Raw genomic sequence first — 12,224 nt, forward strand, 5'->3', positions numbered from 1 at the left:
AAAAGACCACATATTGTGTGATCCCATTTATATGACATTCTGGAAAAGGCAAAACTGTAGCGACAACAAACAGTGGTTATCAAGAATTTGGAGAGGGAAGATGGTTGAATTACAGGGGATATTTTAGGGTAGTGAAACTATTCTGTATGATGCTATAACGGTGAATACATGAAACTATGCGCCCGTCAAAAAGCATAGAACTTTACAACACAAAGAGGAGCCTTCTGTATGCAAATGTTTAAAAGTCATTTTAGGAAGTCAGGGGCTCCCAAAATAGAATGCAGGCTGTGACAAAAGAATCTAACTGTATTACAGATGTATGACACAACCTCACAGAAGAGAGCGGGGAGAAAAAGTGTGGGCCTAAGTAATTTTAAGAAATGAGTATATAAGACTAAAGGCAAAAGGATCTGTACACAAGCACTGTACTCTAGGCGGAAAATTTTTTTCAGGATATGGGTTAACACATCTGAAACTACTATACACAAATATGGAATTGAAGAGAAAGTGGATGGTGAATGGTGAGTATAAGGTTTCTCACTATTGAAGCAGAATGTTACTTATAAGCATGGGTAGAAGGCTAGAATAACCTATAGGTAAAGGATTAGAGCTGGAGACATCAGTACGAACTCATGTGTAGCTTCATTTAGATGGGCACGTGTAAAATATTTATAGACCTGTTAGTATCTATAAATATAAATATCTATATACACATATATAGTATGTGGACACACATAAATTTCCTTGCTCTTTCTGCCAAGAAGGCCTAGAAGCAATGACGTCTCAGTAGCAACGAGCACACCCAGCACCCAGATCTTAGTTTCTAATACCATTCTCCAACGACTCCTTGGAGAAATTGTTTATTCTTGAGGCAGGGAATATACAAGATCAGTCTGGAACATTTTACTGTGCCAAAAAAAACCAAGGAAGTACTAAATACAGACACACACACACACACACAAATTAAATAAATAAACAAGTGTGGAATAATAGGCTACTTTCCTTTGCAGAAGAATTTCCAATAATTTATGCAGATACTCCACATTAAAGAAGTAGAGCGTAACTGTCCCTTAAGTGAAGGTGGGCATTATGACTTCCTTCCAAAAAGTGCTGTCAGTTCTCTGATAGGTCTGATAATCAAATTAACATAAGACAGATTAACAGGAGAACAACAAATTAAATTACATACATACAGCAGTCCCCTAAGAATAGGGGACCCAAGGACAAGCCAGGTAATTGAGGTTTGTATACCACCTTGTGCTAAGAAATGTGATAAGGACCTGGGGTTTCTAAGGGAGGAGGGTGATTCACAGGACAATAAGAAGAGCAGATGTTCGGTAATTAGATGTTTGTCCTGCTATACAGATAGGTCATTCAGATAAAAAAATTATCTCTTGGTAATAGCTCTCTTTCTTGGCTAGGCCCCCTATCTAAATTCTTCCAGGTAGTTTAAGGGAGAGGTAAAAGTTGTTTTTGAGTCTGCTGGCCCTTGATGGCCTTCAGCTCGAAATTGTCCACATGCCAAAGTGGTACAATCTGGGAAGACATGTTCTGAATCCCTTCCATACAATATGCAAAGGGGGGATAAGGATAAATTTATAGTAAAGAAACCTGGCAAAACTTCCTCAGCCCACTGATCAAGGCTAAGATAAACAGAGATGAGAATGGCACTGTACTCTGTGGTCATCCTTTTAAAAATCCATATGTCCAATCTAATCATGAGGAAAACGTCAGTCGAATCTCAACTGAGGGGCATTGTGCAAAACAGCTGATGAGTACTCCTCAAAACTGACAAGATCATCAAAAACAAGGAAGTTTAAAAAGTTGTCCCAATCCAGAGAACCTAAGGAGATACAATGATTCAGTGTAATGTGGTGTCCCAGATGAGATCCTGAAACATCAGGCAAAAACCAAGGCAATCTGAATAAAATATAGACATTAGTTGATAACAATGTACCAATATTGATTCATTAATTGTGACAAGCATACCATACTAATGTAATATGTTAATAATAGGGGACACTGGCTATGGGGTATATGGGCATGTCATATTATATCTTCACAACTGTACATCTAATACTATTCTAAAATTAAAATGTATTAATAAAAAAGACATCAACATTATCACTGTATTTAATTAAATACAAGTTTATACATAACATTTTTAAATAAAAAGTTATGAAAATACTGGAAACTTAACTCATAAAACCAATGTGGAAAGTTTGGGTCACAAGAAATTTAACCTTGGTCTTGAACAATCCAAAATATTGTAGTGATGTTTTTTACGGTGAACTAATTGTTAAAGATGCTGAATCACGCCAAGGTTTTCTTCTATTTTGAAACTGAAGCTTTTTCTTGTCTCCTATCTAGTCACAAAGGCTATTATGTAAATATAGTTTTCAGTGTCCACAAAGAGAAACATAGTTTGATAACTTTTTTCTTTCCTTTTTAGACAATTTTGACTGTTGATCTGAACTAAATATTCCTGGAGTATACACACAACAATTGAATGACTTTTTTTTTATCCATTAATCTGTAGTTTCCCAAGAAAAGGTAAAAGAGTGGGACAAAAAGATGTGAGGAAGAAATCTTCAGACAAATCGCTAATTAGCTTCTTCTGTAGGAAAGGGAAGCAAGTTGAGATGTATTTTAAAAAGGAGTTTGACATATACACACACAAATGAGGGTGTCATGCAGCTGATTTTGACATAATGTGGGTCCTTGAGAATTTTATCAAGTCATCTGATCAAAAAGCCCACACTTAGTAATCTCCACGGATGAAAATGGAGGAGGAGATCCTCCCACTTAAAACGATGTCTCTTCTAGACAAATAAGGCAATTCCTTCACGAGGGCTTTTAAAATTTTCTAAAGTAGAAAATGCTCAAATGCTGAAGTTCATGCAAGAGGTGATTTGCCAGCCATTTCTTTATTTACAATCATATTCTTCAATTTCTGACTTCAAACCATCAAGAAAAACGTGGGAAGGTCTTTGGAAATGTCAATAGTAGCTAATCCTGAACACTGTTTAAAAATGCTGCTTAGGAAAAAAAAATGCTGCTTAGAGGGACAGTTTCTCACATTTTTCTCACATTTTTCATTAGCTAAAGAATATTTTAGGGAGGCAAATTTGGGGCCTAAATTGCATTCAGAAGTCTCCTTATGCCAATTAAAGAAAGCAGACCATGGGACAGTTGGAATTTTGTTTCCTTTTTGTTCTAAAGTGCTATTCAAGTGAACTATCTTGCCCATGTTAAAAATTCTCTAAAGTGGTGTCTTTGGTTTCAAATGTCTTGGTAAAATTGTGCCAGTTAGAAAGATATGCACAATAATTAGAGTTATAGTGATAAAACATAAGGAAAGCAAGGAGTCTGCCTGGAGGAAGGGCAGTTTATATTGAAGAGACCAAGTGAAAATTGCAAAATGTCTATAAGGATGGCTCTTGTATGATTCTGTGTCTCCGGAGCTTGGTAAAGACCAATCATCACCTATTGGGGCCAGACAAAACCTGGTTTCAAGCAGACAAAATTAAATAAAAGCAGTTTTTGGGAGATACAAAAACAAGACTGAGGAAGTTCTTCTTACCAGGTTTTGAGATGGTGACCCAGGGCAAAGTTTGCCCAAAGAACATTGGTCTGAGAAGAAACCTCAATTTTCAGCCCCTGGGTTGGCTTGATGATGGATTTCTCAGGTCTGTATCTATAGACATCACCCACCACCACCAAAAGACAAACAACTTTAAGACACAAGACAAGCAGACAGGGCATTAGACAAGCAGGTGTTAGGTGCTAATAAACAATTTTGTGAAAGAACAATACAAATCTAGTCTAATAAATAAAAGTCCCAAAAGACCTAATTCCTAAGAAAATAAACCCAATACTGAAAAGACTTTACCAAAATAGGGGAGTTTAATTCAGCATGAAATTACCTCCCTGCCAAGGTAGATGGCAACTGGTGGAGGTAAAGACAGAAAGTCCCAGATGTGTGTGCCATCACTGAGTAGAGCATGTCAGGCCAAGGCAGGAAGCTCTCAGTGCACCTGAGTGGAGCCTCTATTTCTGTCAATGCCTTTCAGCCAAAGACCACCCGGGGCATACCTGTAGGTGAACAAATTGGTTTTAGCACTCTTTTCAGGGAGAGAGGAGATGTACCATAGGGAACCATGGCATCTCCACAAGAAGCTGTTCCAAAGAACCTATCATATAATTTGGGTTCTAGTTGGTTGAACTGAGGAAGAGTCAGAAGAGTTTGTTCTATTTGGGATGCTCTCAGAAAATGTGGGCAATTCTATAATTGGGTATCCCAATTCATCCTATCTAGGAGAAGAGGCCACCAGACAAGAGAAAGAAAAAGTTGTAATTGATCAAGAAATTGCAGTCACTCACGTTAGCCAAGAGAAAGGGGTGTTTGGTACTTTGTGGGTGGCATAGGGACCTTGCTTTTCATCTGTACTTAGACAACACTATGGAAGACCCTTGCTTTATCTCACTTTATTGTGGCCTCAGAGGGACCTTGTCTGAGGTTTGTGTTCTATAAGTTTGCTTATGTCCAATCTGAAAATAACATGATCTAGCTGTGAGTACCAGGCCAGCTCCCTGCATATCTGGGGCTGTATATTTTTCCTTTCTCAAAATTAAAGTTTTAGGAAATAGACACAAGCAAACAATTAGAATTAACTAATCATAATACAGGGTGAGAAGTGAGTTACAAGTATGTGTTCAAGGTAGAGTGGTGGCATGGTGTAGGGAGTCATCCACCTGGGGTATGGATGGAGGCCACCATGAGCAGAGCTTGGTTGCAAAAAAATGTCCACAATGAGGTAATATTTAAGCTAAGTCTTGAGAGATAAGGAGACATTCCTTAGGTAAGGTGAATAAGGGACATGCACAAAGTGGGGGAAGAAGGCATTTTAGCAGAAGTGAATTGGCTCATACAAAGGAAAGGAGTTTTTAGGATGGCACATTAGGAGAAACTACAAAGAATCCAAAGCACAGAGAAATAAGGCTGTATGCATAGGCATGAGTCAGATGTTAATGACCTTTCTGAATTGCTAAGGAATTTAACCTTATATGATAAATAACCATTGGAAGGTTTTAAGCAGTGGACCTACATAACCGTATTAGATAGGAGACAAACCCGGGTGCAGAGAGACCAGCAAGGAAGCATTTTCAATCATTCAAGTGATCCAAGGAAGTTCTGAACCAGGGCCCTGCTGATCAGATAGAAGGGAGGAAGGTGATGGAGGCTTTAGATCTATTTCTTAAAGCCAGGGGTGAATTTTCCATGAAACCTTCAGCTTCAGGAAACTTCACTTTGCACTGGCCCTTTTCAAGTCCCTGGGGGTGGCCCACAGACTGTCTTATGTAGTCATATGTTTTTGTAAAGTTTACAAAATAAGATATTTTAATTACAATCAGGTAAATGCCTCTTTCCCCTTGGAATTCTGCTCCTTCACAGCTCCCCTCAGGTTGGGTGGATATTTTGGATGGCTGTTAAGAATTCAGGATCTGGCTGAAAAAAGTAATATAGGGGGCATTAGAATATAATAAGTAAAAAATACTCTTCTAGATTTTAAAATATTTGTGGTATTTTTCTTATTTTTTAAATGTGTAATTACTTGTGATTTCTTCTTACTATAAATGAATATTCACTTTCATACAGAATTTTGTATTCATGAGTTTGTATTCTTTTTCTTTAAATGGATCCCAACATTTGTGTAAGTGCTAAGCCCCACAGACTTGAACCTTGCCAGGCTAATCACCCAGGGGTGTGACACAAACAGCTAGAGGTGTTATCTTGATAAGAACATTCCCTATGGCTCTGGCACTGGAACATGTCTGCAGTGGAAGAAAAACAGCTTTGCTACTTACAGAGTCAGAAGCTAGCCTGTGGAAAATCCTTCCAATTACCAGACAGGCAAAATTTTAAGTAGAGGATGACATTATCATCGGTCTCCTCTTAGGAATATACTAGATAACATTCAAACACTCCCAGATACTTTTCTGGATAGGAATCATTTGGAATAGAATTTATAAGTCCTATGACTGCAAGGCAAAAATCCACAGCCATCTTACAAGCTGTGAATGTTCACCTGTGTGTGAAGTCAAGTTTTACACATTCCAACCCAATGGATCACATCATGGGGTTTTGAGAAATCTTTGACACATCATATGAAAGTCACATAAATCATATCAAAGTAGTAATTCATTAAGAGGAAGATATAAATTTCAAAAAGAAGTGGTAAATAAACTCTTGGGAAAATATCTAAATTTCCTACTGATTTGACATAAAATATTCATTTCAACAAAGACTGCAACAACCACAAAACCTGTGCAATGAAACACACATAGCAAACTGGTAAGTGGGTGTCATCCATCCAGGGAACACTGGAAATATCCTGGAGTGTTATGATCCGTATATGAAAGAACCTTAGCAGAGGTTGCCATAATTTACCAACAACATTAAAAATGTATAAGATACTACCAATAATGAGTCGAGAAACTAAAAGCAATTTTCTCAACTATCAATAACCAAAGAACAAATTTCAAAAATCATGCTAAAGACTGCTTTATCTTTCTATTCCCTCTATAGAAAATATTACATTCTCTGTCATATGAGGAAAGGACCAAAGAATATGCAGCAAAAAAAAAAAAAAAGAAAGAAAGAAAGTAAAAAAGAAGTAACATAGGGGGCATTAGAAGTTAATAAAAAAATTTTCTAGATTTTTTTAATATTTGTGATATTTTTCATTTGTTAAATGTGTGATTTGTTGTGATTTCTTCTTACTCTAAATGAATATTCACTTCCATAAAGAATTTTGTATTCATGATTTTGTATTTCTTTTTTAAAAATAGATCCCAACATTTGTGTAAGCTCAAAGCTCCACTTGAATAGGCTTCTACTTAACCAGTAAAAATTTAAGCCAGAATACACTCAGTTATCTCCCCGACAACTTCATTTCTACTGAAGACCAGGCACAGCTTCACTATTAATGTCATAGTCTTTTTAATGGTTGCTGCAATCTCTTTAATCCTGTGCTAATTCTCCGAAGCAATGACTGGTTTTTTAACATACTTGGAAATGCAACTTATTTTAAAGGAGTCCATATTTTAGAGAGGATTCATAAATGCTTTTTATATGTTGAAAGGAACTTTTTCTGCCCCTAATAATTCAGGAGTTCTCATTGATTTAAATAATGTTGAAGTTGTGAATCACATTTCAATCTGCTCTTACACACCCAGAATAAATTTGTTAAACAAATACTCTGTGACTGCTCTCTTCCCACCCCTCAGCCCTTCTAAAATAAATATTACCGAGTAGGCTTTCATCTTTTCATGGTGACTTTAAAAGCAAAGTATTTATGTCCTGGAATCAAGTATAGTTTTTTGTTTTGTTTTGTTTTATCGTTGTTGCTGTTGAGGTTGGAAAAACTCAGATTTTAATTAAATTGCATGCTTTCTTTAAGTCTTTCCTGTTATTAGCTAAATCTGGACACTCACAGTTAGGGGAAGAATTGTGCTGAAACATGGAATTTCCATTTTAGTAAATCAAAACCAATGGGGTTATTGGCAATTCCATGTGGCTAGCCATAATATAATGAAAAATTACTTTTTAAATAAAAGTTTGGTTTGGCTGAGAGAATAATCAAAGATGCTCTACAGAAGTAATGCCAGTTTTTTGCCTGTTTTGTTTCGTGTGTTTGTTAGAACAAGAATAAGGATCGTTACCATCTTCCTTCCCAACTGGACACATTTTTGGAAACACAAGTGGAGGAACGTGGACTTGACAAAAAATTATTTCCATAATCTTACTCTCATTGAAAAGAAAATAAACCAATCAAAAATTGTTGCATATCTATTGTGTACTAGGCCCCATGCTTGGTATGGACAGGGAAGAGAAACAGTACAGACATGTTCTTACCCAAAGTGCTTACATTCTATTAGAGGTTTTTGAACACATACAAACAGAAATATGATAAAAACTGCAAAATCTTAACCAATTGTCAAACAAATGATACAGAGAAGAAGCATTGCCAGATTCCAGCAAAAGAATGAAAGCAGGGACACCTGGGTGGCTCAGTTGGTTAAGTGTCTGCCTTCGATTCGGCTCAGGTCATGATCTCAGGGTCCTGGGATGGCGTCCAGCATCGGGCTCCCTGCTCAGCGGGGAGCCTGCTTCTCCCATTGCCTGCCTCTCCCCCTGCTTGTGCTCTCTCTCTCTCTGACAAAAAAAATAAATAAAATTTAAAAAAAGAATGAAAGCAGAAGAGAAAGAGCATACATCCAAATGCACAGAGAACACATGAAATCTCTCCAAGGAATGTGGTCAAATACTGGCTCTGTATACTTAAGCATGTCACTTTAGCTTTCTTCACAGAGGTCTGGGCACAGAGGTCTGGGCAGTCTGGTGAAATGCAGGTAATTTCCTCCATCAGAACCAAACACCAGCTGGAAAAGCCATCATCCACCAGATCCATCAATGGAGAAGCCATGGTCTATCTGGTTCATTGACTGGGAGCTGAGTGAGGTTGGCTAGACTGAGCCTTCTGCCAGAGCTGGGGACCCAGTGGCCACTGGCAATTAGCACTGAGCAAGTATCACCTTCATTTCAGGAAGGATGCTTAGAACTTGCCTTCACAATGACTCACTGAGCTATATATGAATGGGAATGGGGGCATGGTGGGGGGACACACATTTTCCAAGATTCAGTAGTTTTTCCAAAAATTAGCAGGGGTCAACTTTTGGATTTAGGATTTATACCAGGTATATCTGACTTCAAAAGGCAAGAGAAATTTATACACACAAATACATACACACATATTATTCATATTATTTTCACCTTCAGGTTACCCAAGTTAATAAAAAATTTATTATCAGTAATATTATACTTGCCAAATTACGACTCATAGAAAGACACTAGAATTTAATACAGAATATATATTGTCCTTGGAATTTTCCATTCCTTTATAGAGAAACTGCTCTCTAGTTTTTATTTATTTCAGCACATTCCAATATTATCCTTATCATGGAGTCAACACAAGATGATCTGCTAAAAGGATTTCACTAAATCTATTAGTTGGATGACTTAAATTCCTGGTTATTTTTGAGGTTCTAGCCTTGAAAATCCCCAAGGTTATCTTTCAAATCTTAAATCTAAACTCTAAATTACTAAAATACATTAAATATGCCATAAAAGAAATGTGAGATATTAACTCCAAATTTTTTTAATTGAGTTAAAACTACCAAATGGAAGGATTCTGATGCACTGCTCTCTAAAACAAATCAAAACATTCCAGCCTTTCTACTGTACTTCAGTTTTCACCAAAAACAGAAACAAAACCATAACCATTGCCTGAGGCACTTAATCACCTACTAGAAAATTCTTTTCCATGTGTCTTGCCCTTATCATTTTAGGAACCTAAGCATTACTTGTACTACTAACAAACCCCAAATTACAGTGACTTAATGCAACAAAACTTAATTTCTAAACGTAACAACGTGATGTATGTGTTGGTGGCTGGCAAGTGGCTTGCATTTCCAGGGTTTCTCTCATTGCATCTTGAGGCTCTGGTCCCCCTGCCTCAGCTGGAAGGGGCTGGGAAAGAGACTGTGCCCAGCATGGCAGGGGAAAGCCAGCCAGCCATCACTATTCATGTTTCAGCATGGTAGTGAATGACCTTGAAGTCTGTGCTGTGCTCCTTGTTCTCCTGTGTGGGATCTGCAGAGAGTATGAGGCCCCAACACTTTCTACTGGGAGCACTGCCTCCCATACAGTCCTCCCTAATACCCTGCATCATAGGGTGCCTGGCTATGGGCAACACAGAATTAAAAATGCTGGATTAAATATACATCTTCCACATTTCAATAATTGCCAAGTTGTTCCTTTCCATCCCACAGCCCATTTCCATCGTCTGAGTTTGTGTCCTCACTTCTTCCTTAACACTGGCTATCTTAGCATTGGGTTACATTGTGTTGCCATGGTTACACATGAGCCTGTGCTTTTTCCTGAAATCTATTGACTAATCAGAACTCCTTGCCTCTCCATCCACTATTCATTCATGTCCTTGACCCCTATCCCTGTGGGTTTCCCCAGATGCTAAGATTCAATTGTACAGTAATAATAGTCACCTTTTCCTATCAAACGTGTTTCAAACATTTTCTTCCAACCTGTAGCTAGAATGTTGACATATTGATATTATTTATGGTCCCTTTAATGCCAAAAAAAAGTTTTCAATTTTTTTTTTTTTTAAGATTTTATTTGAGAGAGAGAGAGCAAGCGAGCGAGCACACAAGCAGAGGGAGGGGCAGAAGGAGAGGGAGAAGCAGGCTCCCCACTGACCAGGGAGCCAGACCCAGGGCTCCAACCCAGCACCCTGGGATGGGAACTGAGCGGAAAGCAGACGCTTAACTGCGCCACCGAGGCGCCCCAAAATGTTTTCAATTCTTTTTTTTTTTTTTTTAATTTTTATTTATTCATAAGAGACAGAGAGAAAGAGGCAGTGGAAGAAGCAGGCTCCCCGCTGAGCAGGGAGCCCGATGCGGGACTCGATTCAGGACCCTGGGATCATGACCTGAGCCGAAGGCAGACGCTTAACCGTCTGAGCCACCCAGGCGCCCAATGTTTTCAATTCTTAAGAATTTTTTTATTTTTCAGCAGACATTTGAAATTCTTAGAGATTAAGAATATTTTAATCCCTTCACCCGTCTTTGATTTTTACTCAGGGTGATCCTGGCCCTCCACTGTGGTAATGTTATTGTGCCCTAAAGTGTGTCTATTACTTTCACAGCAGTGTGTCTTGGTGTTCAGCGCCTGAGAAGCAGTTCAAGAACAATACTGGTTTTATAAAAATTAAATAGAAATGCTTGGTCATAAACACATTTAGGAAATCCTGACACTGTGCCTCCTTGATCAAGTTTTATCAGTTTCTAAGAACTTCCTATTGCCCACATACTAACCAACACTTGACATTTTCACACTTTTGCTTTTTGTCCAAATGCTAGCTGGGAGCCAGCGAGGTTGAGATTTTTTCCAAATGGTTTTGTCCGTGGGGTTCCTCTCCAACTAATGGCCTATTCACAGCAAGTTCTCATTTTTATATTGCAGTGTTTGTCTTACTATAAATCATGTGTAGTTTATCTATATGATACCAATCTTTTATATGTTTATCTCCCAGTCTGTGGTTTGTTTTTTTACCCGCACCGCCCCCCCCCCCCAAGTATGAGTTGCTTACATAGTGCAATGTGTGGATTTTTCCTTTGCGGTCCTGGGTGTTTTGCTGATTTTAATAATGTAAGGCCATTCCTAAACAAGATTGTAAAGTAGTCTCCGAAGGCTTTTTTGCCCAAAACGCTCCCCACGGGTTATTCAGCGTATGCAGGCTTCTAAATGCAAAATTCCTATGACCTAAAACCCTCATGATTGGAAAAATCTGGTCTAATAAAAGGTTACCCGCAGAGTCAACCCAGGGAACTGGGACCTGGGAAGCCAATCTCCTAACGTGTTCCTTAAGTCTGATTCAAACCATTCTTTTCCAAATTTCACCTCCGCAGCTTTTTAACAGAGATTTCTGGAGACTGCACCTTCCCTGGGCGGGGTGAAAGGAGGGCATAGAGAAAGAGCAAGGAGCTCACCGCAATTGCTGAATGCCGAAAAGTCACGCAGGCGCAGAAAGCTGGTGCGGCAGGAGGCGGGGCCGGACACTGAAAGCGGAAGCAGACGGGAGTGTTTCAATTTGCTTACACTCCAGCTTGCTTTCGTCGCCTCCCACATGGTCTAGCGGTTAGGATTCCTGGTTTTCACCCAGGCGGCCCGGGTTCGACTCCCGGTGTGGGAATAAAAAAGTTTTTAGAGCCTTTATTAAAAAAAATTACCATTCTACATTTGGATCCTTCTTAGCAAGAATGCACTAGATATAGTTGTTGAAAGCTGTAATTCCATAGGGGGAATGTTGACGCCTGAAGACGCATCATGTGATTCTCCACTTTGGAAAGCTTGCTTCTGTAATCAGTATTGTCACTTCTGCCCATCATAAAATTCATTTAAAATGTCCCAATAAATCATAATTAATATTTAATGGTCAAATTATTAGACAAAGGAATTCATTTTTTGTTCCACCTTTATTCAGATAATTTACATATAATAGCGTGTAAGTTTAGAGGTGCACAACATGATTATATATATATGTGTGTGTGTGTGTGTGTGTGTGTATACACACATATATATTTAC

General features: G+C 38.4%; 1 non-coding gene across 1 annotated transcript; it reads left to right on the forward strand.

Annotated features, from left to right (window-relative positions):
• The first annotated feature begins 11,759 nt into the window (after window positions 1–11,759).
• Window positions 11,760–11,831, forward strand: TRNAE-UUC (transfer RNA glutamic acid (anticodon UUC)). Its single transcript has one exon. It is a non-coding gene; the product is annotated as a tRNA-Glu (tRNA).
• The last annotated feature ends 393 nt before the right edge of the window (window positions 11,832–12,224 follow it).

The sequence above is a fragment of the Leptonychotes weddellii genome, chromosome 9 (genome assembly GCF_054177405.1).
Source record: "Leptonychotes weddellii isolate Sample4059 chromosome 9, ASM5417740v2, whole genome shotgun sequence".
Taxonomy (NCBI): domain Eukaryota; kingdom Metazoa; phylum Chordata; class Mammalia; order Carnivora; family Phocidae; genus Leptonychotes; species Leptonychotes weddellii.